This window comes from Anarhichas minor, unplaced genomic scaffold (assembly GCF_050575085.1).
Source record: "Anarhichas minor isolate MPS153535 unplaced genomic scaffold, ASM5057508v1 ptg000084l, whole genome shotgun sequence".
Taxonomy (NCBI): Eukaryota; Metazoa; Chordata; class Actinopteri; order Perciformes; family Anarhichadidae; genus Anarhichas; species Anarhichas minor.
Genome location: NW_027466530.1, coordinates 458,199 through 465,001, shown reverse-complemented (window position 1 = coordinate 465,001; position 6,803 = coordinate 458,199).

Genomic DNA, 6,803 nt, shown 5'->3' with positions numbered 1-6,803 from the left:
ATACATAACATATATATATATACCAGTATAATATATATAACATATATATATATACCAGTATAATATATATAACATATATATATATATACCAGTATAATATATATAACATATATATATATCAGTATAATATATATAACATATATATATATACCAGTATAATATATATAACATATATATATATCAGTATAATATATATAACATATATATATATACCAGTATAATATATATATAACATATATATATATACCAGTATAATATATATATAACATATATATATATACCAGTATAATATACATAACATATATATATATATACCAGTATAATATACATAACATATATATATATACCAGTATAATATATATAACATATATATATACAGTATAATATATATAACATATATATATATCAGTATAATATATATAACATATATATATATACCAGTATAATATATATAACATATATATATATATACCAGTATAATATATATAACATATATATATATATCAGTATAATATATATAACATATATATATATACCAGTATAATATATATAACATATATATATACCAGTATAATATACATAACATATATATATACCAGTATAATATACATAACATATATATATATACCAGTATAATATATATAACATATATATATATATCAGTATAATATATATAACATATATATATATACCAGTATAATATATATAACATATATATATATATCAGTATAATATATATAACATATATATATATATCAGTATAATATATATAACATATATATATATACCAGTATAATATATATAACATATATATATATACCAGTATAATATACATAACATATATATATATACCAGTATAATATATATAACATATATATATACAGTATAATATATATAACATATATATATACCAGTATAATATACATAACATATATATATATACCAGTATAATATATATAACATATATATATATACCAGTATAATATATATAACATATATATATACAGTATAATATATATAACATATATATATACAGTATAATATATATAACATATATATATATATCAGTATAATATATATAACATATATATATATACCAGTATAATATATATAACATATATATATATCAGTATAATATATATAACATATATATATATACCAGTATAATATATATAACATATATATATATATCAGTATAATATATATAACATATATATATATACCAGTATAATATATATAACATATATATATATACCAGTATAATATATATAACATATATATATATACCAGTATAATATATATAACATATATATATACCAGTATAATATATATAACATATATATATACCAGTATAATATATATAACATATATATATATACCAGTATAATATATATAACATATATATATATACCAGTATAATATATATAACATATATATATACCAGTATAATATATATAACATATATATATATACCAGTATAATATATATATAACATATATATATACCAGTATAATATATATAACATATATATATACCAGTATAATATATATAACATATATATACCAGTATAATATATATATAACATATATATATACCAGTATAATATATATAACATATATATATATACCAGTATAATATATATATAACATATATATATATCAGTATAATATATATAACATATATATATACCAGTATAATATACATAACATATATATATATACCAGTATAATATATATAACATATATATATATCAGTATAATATATATAACATATATATATATACCAGTATAATATATATAACATATATATATACCAGTATAATATATATAACATATATATATACCAGTATAATATATATATAACATATATATATACCAGTATAATATATATATAACATATATATATATCAGTATAATATATATAACATATATATATATACCAGTATAATATATATAACATATATATATACCAGTATAATATATATAACATATATATATACCAGTATAATATATATATAACATATATATATACCAGTATAATATATATATAACATATATATATACCAGTATAATATATATATAACATATATATATACCAGTATAATATATATATAACATATATATATACCAGTATAATATATATATAACATATATATATACCAGTATAATATATATATAACATATATATATACCAGTATAATATATATATAACATATATATATACCAGTATAATATATATATAACATATATATATACCAGTATAATATATATATAACATATATATATACCAATACAACACAGGGACCTGCTGGGTTAAACTTTACAGACCAAAGTTAAATAAAGGGCTCTAAATGTGGTGCTAACATTTGATGAAACGTTACCGGTAATAACGGATCCGTTTCCGGGTTTATCTCTGAAAATAAGCGTGAAAACAAGAAACTCTTCGGTTTAAATCCATTAAAAAACAAACTGCTTCTGAATGTTGCGCCAGAGTCAAGCTAGCAGCAACAAATACACAACTTCTTCTTCTTCTTCTTCCTTTCCGCCTCCTTCCGCTTCTTCTTCTTCTTCCTCTTCTTCCAAAATGGCGGCTGTCGGGCGCTTTGCCGCCACTTGCTGGACTGGAGTGTGGACTAAGGATACTCTCTAAAATATATATATATTATTTTTCTTCACATTCTATTCATTAGTCTTGTTGACTCCAAATACTCCAGAAGAAGTTTCCGACATGTGTCACTAAAGCTTTTCTTTAGTACATTAATGACAGGACAATAACACATGGTCCAGTTTCTTCTTCTCCACACAATCCACACTTTCCATTGTTTCTAATCACACAGAGGGAACCGTTCAGACCAGTATGACCGTTCCTTAGTCTAGTCATCATCGTCTCCTCTTTCCTCTCTCCTCCACTAGATCCTCTCATCATCTCCTCCTTCCTATTGTTAGAGCTAGATGTTTTCAGGGGAGACCCAGACCGCTGGACCTTCGCTGCTGCAAACCTTCGGCAGCGGAGTCGCACCAAAAATGAACTGGATCCGGTTAACAATCAAAAAGTATTTAATAAACAAGAGAAGCTAGTACAGTTGCAAACTGAATTACTCTATCGATATCAATATGTCCCGCGGGGCAGAGTTCTCACAAGGCCCACTAAATAGCCCAGCCCAGCTGGTCAACTACCCAGAGTGGTAGCGGCGCGAACTCTGGCAAAACCCTCTGGAACTAAGCCTATATTTACAAGTCTCTGTCCGAAAGTTTAAATGTCCAGTATCAGCCTCTGTGATTGGCCGAAATTCAATAGCCCCTCCTGGCTTCGGGCAGTTATCATCTCAGTGTTTGGTTGAAGTCGTCCGGACTCCTCCTCAGGTCCTGGTGGTCAGTTGTCCATCCCTCTGTTCTCTGCTGCACCTCTGTAATGTCTCACTCAAAATGTTCCTTTCTAACCCTCAAAACTATTCATACAGTGTTTTAATACCTTTAGTGACTATACTTCTATGGTTTAATACATTCAATGAGTAAAATACTGTAACATATAATATCCTCTACAAGTAAGAATATTGTAAACATATTATACATTCCATAAGTAAACATATTGTGACTTTTTAACATATTTCGACATTCTTATTATTGTGACACTTCTACTCACCACTTGGGGTGTTATTAAATCATACTAATAATGTTTCTAATAGTGAAATCCTTCACACTATCTCCTCCATAGATCTTCTCATCCAAAGGTTTATTTTAAACAGATATCTTCCTTTACTCTCTTTATTACATTTCTTCTGATATATCCTTTTGATTTGTCTCTTAATCACCGCTTTAGCTTCTGACTTACTTATATCTACGTTCACGTTATTTCTCTTCAAAGACCTTTTTGCTGTTTGACCTTTCTTCTCACTGCCATCGACTCCGACATGGACCGCACTAATCTATCCGTGTCATGGGCCGAGACATTTATTCAACTACGTACTACATCATTGTGTGTTTTAAGGTTTTTAACACCAACAAGTATACAACGGATGAGTTTCAAATGTTTATTTTATTTATTTGTGATTTAAAAACAGACTTCTTGTCAGAGTTCAGGTTCAGAGTGTATCATGTATGTACATGAATCCATGTAGAGATGCTGTACGCACATTAATTCATCTCATAAAGAGTCAAACCGTAGTGAGAACATGTATCATGTATCATCTACATGAACCTGTAGTTCTTAATAAGAACTACAGGTTCATGTATCATCTAGATCAGGGGTGTCAAACTCATTTTCACTCCGGGCCACATCAGCATTTCCCTCAAAGGGCCGGTTGTAACTGTAAGACTGTATAACTGTAACTACTCCTAACATATTGTTAAATAACTGTCTCTGCTTTTGATTATTGTTTATTCAAGTGTAAAATTATTGTACATGCAGTTTGTCACGGGGCATGATGAGGACTCAAGCGCAGACAGTCAGAGTAGGGAATAAAGGTCTTTAATAGCTCACAAACAAAAACAGGTAATCCAAGGACAAGACAAAAGACGAGGGGGAAAATCCGGCAGGACAAGGCAGGGCAGACAGACTGGGAAACCGGGAACAGGATGAGCAAAACGGGCGGGTAGGTAGGAAACAAACACAATGATCTGGCAGTGAGTGAGTGAAAGACAGGGGTTTAAATAGTGACTAGGCAGAGTGAACAGGTGAGAGTAATGAGCTGATGAGGTGAGTGTGACTGGCAGGTGCACTGAATGAACTGATTAGGTGAGTGAGGAGCTACAGAAAGAAACAGACACAGAACACACAGGGCAAAGCCTGATCGTGACAGTACCCCCCCTCCAAGGGACGGATTGCAGACGTCCAAAAAGAAAAAAAGAAAAACATGAACATCTTCCAAGGGAGGGCGGTGGGGGCCGGGAGGAGGGTTATAACTCCTCCGAGGCCGAGAGTCAGAGTCCACAACCGGGTGGGTGGAGGGGGTCCGGAGGAGGGATGGCCGGCCTGGCAGACTGGGGAGACTGAGGGTCCGGAGGACGGAGCTCTGGAGACTGAGGGTCGGAACTCTAGAGACTGGGGGTCCGGGGGTCGGAACTCTAGAGACTGGGGGTCCGGGGGTCGGAACTCTAGAGACTCAGACGGGGAACAGGGCTCCAGGGGCTGGAGATCAGACGGGGAACAGGGCTCCAGGGGCTGGAGATCAGACGGGGAACAGGTCTCCAGGGGCTGGAGATCAGACGGGGAACAGGTCTCCAGGGGCTGGAGATCAGACGGGGAACAGGTCTCCAGGGGCTGGAGATCAGACGGGGAACAGGTCTCCAGGGGCTGGAGATCAGACGGGGAACAGGTCTCCAGGGGCTGGAGATCAGACGGGGAACAGGTTTCCAGGGGCTGGAGATTAGACGGGGAACAGGTCTCCAGGGGCTGGAGATCAGACGGGGAACAGGTCTCCAGGGGCTGGAGATCAGACGGGGAACAGGTCTCCAGGGACTGGAGATGAGGCTCCGGGCAACCGGAGTCCATAGACTGGGGCTCAGGGGGATAGACTGATGACCCAGCGGGGTAAAGGGCTGGAGGTCGTTGCAGCGCGGAGGCGGCAGCGGCCGGGACTGGAGGTCGCTGCGGTTCGGAGACGGCGGCGGCCGGGACTGGAGGTCGCTGCGGTTCGGAGACGGCGGCGGCCGGGACTGGAGGTCGCTGCGGTTCGGAGACGGCGGCGGCCGGGACTGGAGGTCGCTGCGGTCCGGAGACGGTGGCGGCCCGGACTGGAGGTCGCTGCGGTCCGGAGACGGCGGCGGCCCGGACTGGAGGTCGCTGCGGTTCGGAGACGACGGCGGCCCGGACTGGAGGTCGCTGCGGTTCGGAGACGGCGGCCCGGACTGGAGGTCGCTGCGGTTCGGAGACGACGGCGGCCCGGACTGGAGGTCGCTGCGGTTCGGAGACGACGGCGGCCCGGACTGGAGGTCGCTGCGGTTCGAAGACGGCGGCGGCCCGGACTGGGGATAGCTGCTGCTCCGAGGCGACAGCTGGAGTCGGCTGGATCGCCGACCGGACACGGGGAGGTGGAGTCGGTCGGACCGCCGACAGGACACGGGGAGCTGGAGTTAGCTGCGGCCCAGCGGGAGCGGGGGATCGCTGCGGCCCAGCGGGGATGGAAGTCTGACCCTTCTTTCTCTGTCTCCTACGAGTGTTGAGCTGGCAGTCCATCAGGTCGCGGTTCGCCTTCTGGACACTCCGAGGCCCACCAAAGGCCAGGCGGGTTCCCATGAACTGCTCATACCACTCAGGGAGACGGCACTCCAACCCATGGTCTGCTGAGTCCATTGTAGGCCAGATCATTCTGTCACGGGGCATGATGAGGACTCAAGCGCAGACAGTCAGAGTAGGGAAAAAAGGTCTTTAATAGCTCACAAACAAAAACAGGTAATCCAAGGACAAGACAAAAGACGAGGGGGAAAATCCGGCAGGACAAGGCAGGGCAGACAGACTGGGAAACCGGGAACAGGATGAGCAAAACGGGCGGGTAGGTAGGAAACAAACACAATGATCTGGCAGTGAGTGAGTGAAAGACAGGGGTTTAAATAGTGACTAGGCAGAGTGAACAGGTGAGAGTAATGAGCTGATGAGGTGAGTGTGACTGGCAGGTGCACTGAATGAACTGATTAGGTGAGTGAGGAGCTACAGAAAGAAACAGACACAGAACACACAGGGCAAAGCCTGATCGTGACACAGTTATATACATGTAAAATGATATTTAAGCACATTTCTGTTATTATAACATAAATCATTTTAATTTATGGTTAAGAAACCCACATCATGGCTCACTGGGTTAAGAG